General features: G+C 34.4%; 2 non-coding genes across 2 annotated transcripts; both read left to right on the plus strand.

Annotated features, from left to right (window-relative positions):
• Positions 1-8,061: 8,061 nt before the first annotated feature.
• Trnar-ucg (transfer RNA arginine (anticodon UCG)) lies at positions 8,062-8,134 on the plus strand. The gene has a single exon. It is a non-coding gene; the product is annotated as a tRNA-Arg (tRNA).
• Positions 8,135-12,990: 4,856 nt separating this feature from the next.
• Trnar-ucg (transfer RNA arginine (anticodon UCG)) lies at positions 12,991-13,063 on the plus strand. Its single transcript has one exon. It is a non-coding gene; the product is annotated as a tRNA-Arg (tRNA).

Below are 13,063 nucleotides of genomic sequence, written 5' to 3' on the forward strand. Positions count from 1 at the left end.
ATCGAAAGGACTTTATACCTACTTCTCTATTTTAAATGTGTTGCAAAGTAATAGTCCTTACTTATTATAATTAAATTTGTAGTTGAGGAAAGTAGATAAGGTGTACACAGCATTTCAGATAGATAAAAGTGTAAATAATTACATTAAATGTATTTACATGCCTATCTTCCTTGAAGTATCATGGTTAGATTTTTATTCCAGTAATTATATCTATAGAGACATAGTTCTATGAGATTAAACTAGACTTCCATATATATACAAAATTTACAATATTTTCAATATAGCTACTATTATTTCTGATCCCCAATGCATTAGATAATGTCACCATGACACGCAAAATGAATAAATATGTTATGGAAATATTTCGTTCTAGTTAATTGATAATTATAGACATTTTTTATATGCGCTTTGTTTGAAGGAATATTTTCATTTCAAGGAACTTGGATACACATTAACAAACCTAGAGCAATCAGCACAATCAAATAAAACTAAAAGATAATAAATGTAAGTTATTACAAAGTCAACATCATGATCAGTACAGTATTAAAAATATATTATTCATAAATCATGAGCACCAATTGTACCTTGCCTACGAAGCGCAAACTTTTTGTCTACAAAAACTTGTGTCATGGCGGTGGGTGTGAAAAACCTGAAAAGTGTCATATCGGCGGATTATTATTATTATTATTATTATTCTCTTTATTTCCTCCTTTAAGAAGATTTCACAAAAAGAACAACATTAATTTAGTGAAAGAGAACGCTGAATTGGCATACAAATCAAATTATTACCAAGATATTATAACATTAGGATTATTATAAGAATGAAAGCTGTTCCAAAATCACATCGGAACATTGAAGTACATCATTTTTGCAATAGTGATTATTATAACATAAGCATAATAATGATTAAATAGTTACAAAATACCAAAGTAACATATAAGATGTATCATAATTACATTACTCATATATATATACATTGCACTTAATGATAATTCTTTAGATGTAATTTGTATCATATACATTTTAGCCATAATATGCTTTAAGCATTTTTGAAATATAATGGACTGAATTAAGGTAAAACTGTGATATTTCTTTTAAATTCAATTCATACATTACTTGTCCACCAATCAAGATATAGAATAGGTCAAAATCTGAGACTGTGTTTACATTTCTGATGGACACAATAAGTTTCATAATACTACCTATGGATTCCTTATTCTGAGGAAACTTAATTAATAGCTTCCACAATATGTGTGGAGCTAGTTTATTATGAATTAATTTAAATCTATAGAACTCGCGGTCATCATCCATTCTTTCTTTCCACGAGTTTTCTTCGTATGAATGAACTGTACATTTTACTTTGTTCTTCCATTTACTTTTTGAAGGGAAAGATCCGCGTGCTAAACATTCTTTTACCATTTCATACAGATCATATTTTCTCAAAACTCGAACAACATCATTCATGAATCCGCGATCATTCAAATTACTAGCAAGCTGCTACACATATCCGTTCGAGTCCTCATATGGAACCCCACGATTTGAGAATAAAACCAGTTCTTTCCAACATTAAAACTTCTGCTTTTGCAAGACACCATAATTCACAGCCATATAGGGCTGTTGGATAAATTCTTGTTTTAATTATTTTACTTACTGTTATGGGGTTTAATGCACAAGGATGAGCACCACACTTAATGAGGCTCATCACACCACTCTTTAATCTGTTGCATGCACGTATTGTACGTTCTGTACTGTTGAAATTATTGTTTAACATGACACCAACATGCGTTATATTTTCTACTACTGGAAGAGGATGCTCATACAGATACAGTTGTATACTTGACCCTTTCTGCTTTCTTCTAGAAAAACACATAATATTACTTTTCACTGCAGAAAACACAAAGCGCCACTTTTTACTATAATCTTCACACACGCTTAACATGTGTTGTATACTTTTATGTTGTGTACTGACTAGACAAATATCATCTGCCTGTGTTGGTATATTAATTCTTAAATCGGCAATAATAGCACCCATTCCACATTTTTCAACACAATCTAGTAAATCATTAATGAAGACGAGATACATTTTTGCAGATAATGCGCTCCCCTGTAAGATCCCCCTTTCCATCTTTATCCATCTTGATCTTAAACCATTAAATAAGACACTACTTCTTATGTCTGTATATATTGCTTTCAAAATGTGCCATGACTTAGCAGTTATTCCCAATTGATGTAACTTATAAAGTAAACCGTCATGCCAGACAGTGTCAAAAGCTTTGTTACTGTCTAAAAAGGCTACAAAAACGTTTTCACCCCTTTCTACATTATAATGTATACATTCCTGCAGGTTAAATGAGGTTAACAAACTACAGAGCCCTTTTTGGTAAGCTGATTGTTGCTTATTTGGAAAAGAAACAGAAGAAAGAACTGGTTCCAATCTATTCGCTAAAATCATTTCGAACACTTTAAAGATGACTGGTAGAAGAGTTAACCCCCTATAACTATTAGGATCATCCTTAGGTTTAGGATGACCTTTGTACAATGTGATAATAGTCCCCTTCTTCCATCCATATGGTATATATTGACTCTCAACTACTGCATTGAATAACTTTGATAAATGAGCAAAAAGGTCTGAGTTTCCCAATTTCAAGTGCTCATATACTAGACCGTCCATACCTCCTACCTTATTTGATTTTAGATTCCTGCAGATTATTTCGATTTCAGCTTGCGTGATTGGATCTTTTAAGAATCTCTCATCTTTCAAATCTTTTCTTTCTATTTCTTTCACTTTACTTGATATATGGATCCTAAAGTTTTCATCAAATATACTATTAGAATCATCTTTAAAAATTCTCTCAAAATGAGAAGCCCATTTATCTACAATAATTTCCGGGTCTCTGAAAGTTTTTCTGTCACATCTAAATTCAGTTTGGCAACGTCTTTGTTTTGTCGTTTTATTTCTGATTAAATGCCAAAAAAGTTTCTGATCTATGTCATTTGCTCGCTCAATTTCTTTTAATTGATCAGACATGTATTTATCGAAAGCTTGTCTAAGGTTTCTCCTAAACTCTTTCTTCATCCATTTATATTCTTTATAACTGTTCGAACAATCTCTAGGTCTACCTTCAACAATCCATTTTTGTCTGCTACTTTTCATATTACTATGAAACTGTGATAACTGATCATTCCAGTATGGTTTTAAGTAGGGTTTGTATTTCGACACAGGTACAGATTCTATGGACGAATTATATATAGCACTCACAATATCACAATAATATTTCTCAATCACATTCTCACTTAGACTCACATTCTTATACTCAATATTCTCAGCTCCTACAATCTTAATACGAGCTAAATTCCGACTTAAAGCTACTTTATAGTTCTCAGCTACAGCTCTTTTCCAACTAAACCGTGTTTGGTTTACATGATTATTTAAGGAAGCATCTACTGGTATTCGAATTGAACTGATTACAGGAACATGTTCCGACAAATTAAGTTCACTTTCATCTAAAATTGACGCACTCTGTACTAAATCAAGGGAGCTTGCTTCAATGATAATATGGTCAATAAGTGTTGATTTACCCGTTTGGGGAAAAAACGAACTAAATGGACCTCTACACGTATTTTGTACATTGATGGATATCAAATTACACCGGCTTAAAAACTCCTGAAAAATCTTAGACCTATCATTTTCAACAAAGCTACACCGAGGACCTTTAATCTTGACATTCATATCGCCCATAAACATAACCTGCCCCTTCTCAGAATAAACTGAGTATAGGCATTCCAGAAGTTCAACATGTTCTGTAAACATTTCTATTGTTCTAGACGCGGCAGGCATATATACAACAAAACAATACAAAATCAAATCGTCGGAAAGAGTAATCTCTGCTCCAACTATTCTTGGACTATCTACCTCTATTTCTTGTACTCTGAAAAATGGTTCTTTGTACAACAGAGCTACACCTCCTCTAATGTTACATTTGTATTTGAACGGATCTCTTTCAAAAACGGGTTTAGCTATAACACTATACCCTATGGATTTAAATGTGTTGAAAAAAGACATATTAAATTCACGTAACCAGTGCTCAGATATACCACAAATATTAATGTTGAATTTCTTGAGACAGTTCACTAGGTAAGGTGTTCCTGCCATGATACCCTCAATGTTCCAACACAGTGCGTTCACAAAGTCAGCCATGCCTGTGTTCACTCAAAAACATTTCACGCGGCTGCCACTCCCTCATGTAAATTCCTTCAGGCCAGAAGGACTTTTTACTGATAATATCCTCATCTTCTGCCACGATATTGAGTTGTGCCGAAGCGGTATTTTTCCAACGTTTCTCAAAGTATATAATCCATGTTACACGTACGTTTGCCTCTTCGAGATAACTTCGCATAGCGTTTTCAGAAGATATGTGACGCCTTAATACATTGTTGTTTCGCCTATTGTGAAGAGATTGCGTAGAACCGTTGACAGACGTGCCTTGCCTACCAGCCACCTCAATGGACTGATTGGAATCCTGAGAAGTGCACGGGCCTGATGCAGTCTTGGCTGCTACACCTTTTGTGATATCTTCCTGGTTTTCTGAACACAGGACCTCAAATCGGTTGGATGTCACGATAGCCGGTATCGCTTCTATTGTACTCGAGTTGATGTTGGCTCTGACAGGATTGATATCTCTCTGTACTTCTTTACGTACTTTGTCGATTTGTTTCTTGAGACTAACAACTGACGTTGCACATGACTTGATTGAGTCTTTTGTCTCATCTAGGTCGGATTCATGACACTTCATGTAATTTGTCACACGCTCTGACACCAATTTCAACGCACTTTTGACACTAGCGACACCGTTAAGTTGTTCATCATCATATCTTTTTACTATGTTTTTCATGTCTGCTGTAGATTCCTGTGCGTCTTTGAAATCCGTCTTCACTTTCATTAGCTGTTTTTCTATTTTGTCTCGATGTGTTTTGCTTTTACGTATATTTTCTTCAAGAGTTTTAATTGAAGACGACACTTCCTTTTGAGTCTTGCTGTTCTTCTCTATAAAGACATAGTTCTATGAGATTAAACTAGACTTCCATATATATACAAAATTTACAATATTTTCAGTATAGCTACTATTATTTCTGATCCCCAATGCATTAGATAATGTCACCATAACATGCAAAATGAATAACTATGTTATGGAAATATTTCGTTCTTGTTAATTGATAATTATAGACATGAATATTTTGTTTTTTTAAACGCGTTTTGTTTGAAGGAATATTTTCATTTCAAGGAACTTTGATACACATGAACAAACCTAGAGAAATCAGCACAATCAACCTTCATCAAATAAAACTAAAAGATAATAAATGTAAGTTATTACAAAGTCAACATCATGATCAGTACAGTATTAAAAATATATTATTCATAAATCATGAGCACCAATTGTACCTTGCCTACGAAGCGCAAACTTTTTGTCTACAAAAACTTGTGTCATGGCGGTGGGTGTGAAAAACCTGAAAAAGTGTCATATCGGCGGATATGCGCGTGGGACAAACAGTCCAATTTCGTGACGTCTAATGAGGTAAAATGATGTTATATATTAAGACGATCTTGCCACAACGACAAGGATTAAAGCAAAAGTGATGTTCTGTTTGTAAGTTTTGTTTGTTTATAAGTGCTGTAAGTTAATAATTCAGACCAAGCCTCCAGACTAGCTTCTTATCATGGCGCCAACTCGCACGTACAGTGTTCTGTACGCTTACGTCATGTCGAGAAGGATTCATAAGCCGTCATACAGTAAATACAATAAACTTTGAAGATACAAGAAACCATTTTTTGCTTACTTACGGCAGAGACGTATCTCTGCTTACGGTTAATATGGTTGTTTTCTAGGAATATTCACAGCAGGCGATAAGAATCACGTCAGCTCGATCTTCTTCAACAGCACAGGTCGGGGATGTCCGTGAGCAAATTCCGTAAAATCTATTGTTCAGAATTTATCAATAGTTCAACCACACTGTGCTTCTTTTTTGAAATGTATAGTAATCGTATTGTTATTAAAAAAAAACTTATTGTGGATGCTATTAAAATAGCGATTTAAAAGATCGCGGCATTATTTACGCAGAAAATTGCCGCTAGAGAGCTCTAACTCTTTTCGATATTTCAGCCAATGAGAAGGCCAGGATCGGTAAATTTTGTCTGAAAGGCTGTCGCATTAGGCTGTACGTACTGAGTACGTTAAGCCTAAACTCATCATTAATCAATAGCAATCAAACACTTTACAATCCTAAAATCAACCGATAGTCACATATAAGAAAGAAAGTAATTGTTCAATATAAAATTCCAGAAAAATTCCAGAAAAAGACCAACAGTCATTGTGGTCAGACAATGATAGTGAAATACTATTATATATCCTGTAACACCAGTATCAACCCGCCATTCTATGATGATGGGAGTAATAAATACGATAGGAATTCCCTGGGATGTATAATCGTTATTACACGTCCCTGGACTTCCTTGCACAGAATTTAGTTTTTTTTCTTCAAATTAGACTAACAACAGTCCTCGTAATTTAACGGCGACACAAACAAACATCGAACCGATCTTACTTCACATCATGCACGCTTGTGGAATATATATGAAAACTCCTAATTTATGAAACATTCACATAATCTTTTCAACACACATCTCTAGAGGCGAGACGTAGTTTTGTAAATAGAATAAAAGTTCTTATAACACAGACAGTAGAATATCAGTGTCTGATGTATCGATGAATATACGGTCACCTTCCTCAGACAAATGTTCAATAACGATGATAATGCTAACAAGAAGATCTGCTTTATTACGTGTAAACGTGTTCCTGTCGGGACTTTTCTTGATACTTGCTAAGTATTCGGAATCCCTTATTTTGTGATGTGAAATAAAATTGATGATCGAATTTTCCAAATGGATACTATTAAGATGTGTCGCCTTACGTCATGGACAGAATGGAACCTCTTGGTTGGTAATACTTAAAAACTGTTAAAGTTGCTAGTTTTAACGGATGTACGTTAGGCTATTTTCGAGGACTGCATAAATCTTCGGAAAGGAGATGATTTGCAAGGAAAATACAAAGATAAAAACTTCCTAGTATTGTTTGTTTCATGTTTTTTTAAACATAGCGGGAAATACTTGTCCTTTGAGATATATACAGAGTTACTGTTCTTGGCGAGTGAACAGTTGTGCATGAAAGCCAGAGTTTGTTGAGTTTTCCGTCCGTTGTTCGCTATCGATGAAAAATTAACTCTATTTCTTTCGGCGAATTATAGTTGAAGTATTCATGAAAATGTACAATTCATTTCTGATTTAAAAGCAAACGGAATTTCACCGTCAAAAAAGGTTATCGTGAAGTCAGGAGATAGTCCGTGACTGTGTACCGAGAGTACGCCTTGCAGGGGTTCCCCTGGTTTCGCGTTTATAACTTTTCTTTTTTCTCAGCCAATCGCATATTACTTTTAAAATGACGTAGGACGATTATCCATCATCTTATCATACCAACCAATGAAATCGCTTGAATAAAGCAAATGTCGTCATTTCGATCTAATATAGAGTCGGGATATTCCAACAAAGGGAATTTCTTACCCCGGTTTTTGTCACGACAAATCCAGAGCTTCGCATGCTAAAATATGAGCGCATATGAGTTTTGAATAATTTCTTGATATAAAAACAGTACACTTACTTCACAATAAACGAGAAAGAACTCCTATCATACTGAGCGTTGTAGTCAAGAACGACAACTCAATACCGCTTCATGTTCGCGGGAGTGTTAATATTTCACGATATGACATCCATTATGTCTAAAGGTTGAGTAAAACTGCTAATATTTAAACCACAGAAAAATGTGATTGGTTTTACAGTGACAGGAATACGTTCGAAATATGGAATTCATTCCTGTTATCAAAATTTTTACAACAACACGTCATCCGTTATGTACGTCAATATCAAGCTCAGGTACGTCGGATATAACTTATCCCATATCTACCCGTTTACTGTTTATTTATTCATTTTGTTTACACAAATTATATTTATCAGACCGCGTGGCCTAATGGATAAGGCGTCCGACTTCGAATCGGAAGATTGCGAGTTCGAGTCTCGTCGTGGTCGGCTTTATTTTACCTCAAAGATACACTAGCTTTAAGTTAAATTATATTCACAGGAAAAGCTGTCGTCTTAACAATATCACACCCCAGAAATTGATGATACCGGAACATAGAGGCCAACAGAATGAATGGTCGGGAGCACTGATCATTATATTTTTAATAACAGACCAATCAATATAAAAATCGTCATTAATCAATAGCACACTAACACTATACAATCCTAAAATTACCCGATGGTCAAGTATCATAAAAGTGATTTTCCACAAAACATTCCAGAAAAAAAATCAACAGTCATCGTGGTCAGACAATGATAGTGAAATACTATTATATATCCTGTAACACCAGTATCAACCCACTATTCTATGATGGTGGGAGTAATAAATACGATAGGAGTTCCCAGGGACGTATAAGCTGTATTACACGTCCCTGGACTTCCTTATACGGTATTTAGTTTATCAAATTAGACTAACAACAGTCCTCGTAATTGTAACGGCGACACAAACGAACATCGAACCGATCTTACTTCACATCATGCATGGTTGTTGAATATTTATGATAACTCCTAATTCATGAATCTTTCATATAATCTTTTCAACATTCATCTCTAGAGACAAGACTTGGTGTTATAGATTTACAAAGATGTGAACAGTTATGAGCCTTAATCTATAGTAAAATACATGTTCATATATATGTGTGTGTTCAAAGGAATGAGTGAAGTACAGTACCCAGTTCTGTATGTTGACGGGGAATGTGCTAAACTAACAGTAGGACATTCACCTGCTCAACCTTCTTCAGTCTTCTGGAATATTAATGACAATCTTACAGTTTGTTTGATAATCACCATACCAATTTAGATGTCCTTCCTTGAATAGGAAGATTGCGATTCTGAGTCTCGACAAGGTCCGATTCAATTTGATCTTCAAGCTACATTTTCGTCGTGTTCGGTCAGTTAGCTTTATTGAAGTATTCATCAAAAAGAGAAAAGCGACATGAAAGACAAACTTATAACCATTAGAAAAGAATGAGATGTACATGGTATATGACAATGTAAATATGCGTATAAATCGTGATATTTTAAGCACGAGTGGACCACGTGGTCTAATGAACAAATAAATAATGCCAAACCAATCAATCATTGATAAGATTAAATACCTTCACAGAAAAACAGTGCTTTAAGAACAACTTAAATGTTAGGCAAATCATAAATGTTAGGAACATTTAATATTAGCCATCATTATGAAAATATCATTAATAGCGAAAAGGACGATAATAATGCTAACAGGAAGATCTGCTTTATTACGTGTAAACGTGTTCCTGTCGGGACTTTTCTTGATACTTGCTAAGTATTCGGAATCATTTATTTCGTGATGTCAAATAAAATTGATGATCGAATTTTCCAAATGGATACTATTAAGATGTGTCGCCTTACGTCATGGACAGAATGGAACCTCTTGGTTGGTAATACTTAAAAACTGTTAAAGTTGCTAGTTTTAACGACTGTACGTTAAGCTATTGTCGAGGACGGCATAAAACTTCGAAAGGAGATGATTTGCAAGGAAAATACAAAGATAAAAACTTCCTAGTATTGTCTGTCTCATGTTTTTTTTTAAATACATCCATTATGTCTTAAGGTTGAGTAAAACTGCTAATATTTAAACCACAGAAAAATGTGATTGGTTTTACAGTGACGGAAATAGGTTCGAAATATGGAATTCATTCCTGTTATCAAAATTTTTACAACAACACGTCATCCGTTATGTACGTCAATATCAAGCTCGGGTACGTCTGATATAACTTCCTCAAACAAATGACCAATGTTCTAGCACTGACTTACGTTGTGTACGAGGTGGTTGGGAATCAACAAAATTTTTCTTTCTTTTCTTTTTTTTAAATTTTACAAAAATGTCTTTATGTTATTGACACGAAATATTCTAAGCTAACAGACAGAAGTAAGACAATATTTTGAAATACGGAATTCTTTCTCTGATTTTCAATGTAACAACATCACGTCATCCGTTACGTAGTCAAAAGCAAGCTCGGGTTCTATACCACCAGCAGGAAAAAGGCGTGCTTTTAAGATAAAAATAAGTATATTCTGTGTTGGTATTTGTCACTGATTCTTGTTAAAAAGTATGTTTAAAAAAAAAGCAAATCAATACAACAGAAAATTTACATTGAAGGAGACCTATGTTAAAGAGCCGAACCCACTCCTCGACAGATATTATTTTATACATAGGGAAATCTACCATAATTATGAACACATCATCAATAGCGAAAAGGACGATAATAATGCTAACAGGAAGAGCTGCTTTATTACGTGTAAACATGTTCCAATCGGGTCTTTTCGTGATGCTCGCTAAGTATTTGGAATAATTTATTTTGTGACTTCAATTGTAATTCCTGACCAAATTTTCCAAATGGACAGACACTATTAAGACGTGTCGCCTTACGTCATGGACAGAATGGAACCTACTGGATGGTAATCGTTATCGTCCCAGCACTGACGACAGAAACACAATCATGATGACCTAATTATTATACGTCTAATCGATTAAATATAGTAAAAGTTGCTTTTTTCGAGGACGACGTAAAACTCCGAAAAATAGATGATTTGCAAGGAATATACATAGAATAGACTTCCAAGTATTGCCTGTTTACTGGTTTAATGAAAATACATTCAGTATGTTTCAAGGTTAAGTGAAACTGCTAATATTTAAACCACAGAAAAATGTGACTGGTTTTATAGTGACAGGAATACGTTTGAAATACGAAATTTTTTCTCTTATTTTCAAAACTTTTACAACAACACGTCATCCGTTTTGTACGCCAATATCAAGCTCGGGTACGTCGGATATAACTTATCTCATATCTACCCGTTTACTGTTTATTTATTCCCTTTGTTTACAAAACGTAATAATTAATTTATCAGACCGCGTGGATAAGGCGTCCGACTTCGAATCGGAAGATTGCGAGTTCGAGTCTCGTCGTGGTCGGTTATATTTTACTTAAAATGTAACATACCTTTATCAGTTGAGTTATATTCACAGGAATAGCTGACGCCGTAACAATATAACACCCCATTATATTTTGATAACAGACCAATCAATATAAAAAACCATCCCTAATCAATAGCCCTCTTACATTATACAATCCTGAAATTAACCGATAGTCACATATAAAAAGGTAAGAAATTTTCCAATATAAAATTCCAGATAAAGTTCAAAAGTCATCATGGTCAGACAATGATAGTGAAATACTATTATATATCCTGTAACCCCAGTATCAACCCGCCATTCTATGATGGTGGGAGTAATAAATACGATAGGAGTTCCCTGGGACGTGTAATCGTTATTACACGTCCCTGGACTTCCTTATACGATATTTAGTTTTTTTTAAAAATTAAAATGACAACAGTCCTCGCAATTTTAACGGTGAAACTACCACACACAACCAACATCGAACCTACCTAACTTCACATCATGCATGGCTGTTGAATATGTCTAAGTGAGATTGTCATTGCGACCATAACGCTTTTACATAATCGTTCCAAGTTCTTATATAACTCAATTAGTAGAATATTTGAGTGTAACGTTTCGATGGCTACACAGTCACCTTCATCAGACAAATGACCAGTGTGGAGCGTACTAGCACAGATGTACGTAATGTACGGTGTGAAAAGGAAATCGACCGACCTTTTCTGCTTCACTTTAATTCTATGTATACTTAGGTAAACAGAATATAGAAAAAAATCACAAAATGGTAACATAGCAATGTATAGTAGTCAGTTCGGTTACGCTTTGTTGAGCACTTGTTTTATACATAAAATGTACATGTAGATGTGCGAGATATTGTGGACCCCGTCGTCCCTGTTCAGTAACAAATCAGTTTCAGAATTACCTGTTTGTCAGATACCGACATTTATCAGAGAAAACATTGTAAAGGTAACACAATCTATAATATGGAATCAACTGTGGTATTATTACTACATTTTTACCAAAAAACATAATGTTCATACCGTATAGCTGGCAATTTTCACGGGTCGAAATTTTCACAATTTTCTTTTAAAACGAACGAATAGGAATTTCGAAATCTGGACGTAGAACGACGTATTATACACACGGGTTTCATTATTTCACGGATTAGATTTTCGCGATCATATTAATGTATCGCGAAAAATCGAAAATATCTCCCCCACGAAAATAATCGGCTATACGGTATGAGGACTACTGAAATAACTAAAATTGTATTATCATGTAGTAAGAGAATGACAGGGAAAAGAAGAATTCAGTCTCATTTGAATGGTTATATTCTTAATCAAACGGAACGTTGTAGAACGTTTTCCCCATGTACAATCTTTTAAAGGGATATTTGGGAATGCGTATTGTAATTAATGTAAATTGTTTTATCCTTTTGCATGGTCCTTAAGAAACTTTACGACAAATAATTAGGGTAGTGTCTGATTTAACTTGTCTTTCTTTTAAAATTGACTAAAAGGTATTTATTTTGTTGACGGGAAATATGTTAAGCTAGCACACATAAGTAAGACATACGTTTGAAATACAGAATTATTTTCAAAAAAGTTTCAACATCACGTCATCCGTTATGTTAGTCAATAGCAAGGTCGGGTTCTATACTACCAGCAGAAAAAGGCGTGGTTTTTTAAAGATAAAAATATGTATATTCTGTGTTGATATTAGTCACTGTTTCTTGTTAAAATTATGTTGTTTTTTTTCAAATCAAATCAATACAAGAGATTTATTTTACATTTAAGGAGACCTATGATAAGTATCGTTGAACCGTCAACAACAAATACGTTGTATATTTGTTTGTTCGTTTTGTTTACATAAATAACTTGTAACAGACCGCGTGGCCTAATGGATAAGGCGTCCGACTTCGAATCGGAAGATTGCGAGTTCGAGTCTCGTCGTGGTCG

Source organism: Ylistrum balloti, unplaced genomic scaffold, assembly GCF_031769215.1.
Source record: "Ylistrum balloti isolate Yb309-2 unplaced genomic scaffold, AGI_CSIRO_Ybal_v1 Utg370292, whole genome shotgun sequence".
NCBI lineage: Eukaryota > Metazoa > Mollusca > Bivalvia > Pectinida > Pectinidae > Ylistrum > Ylistrum balloti.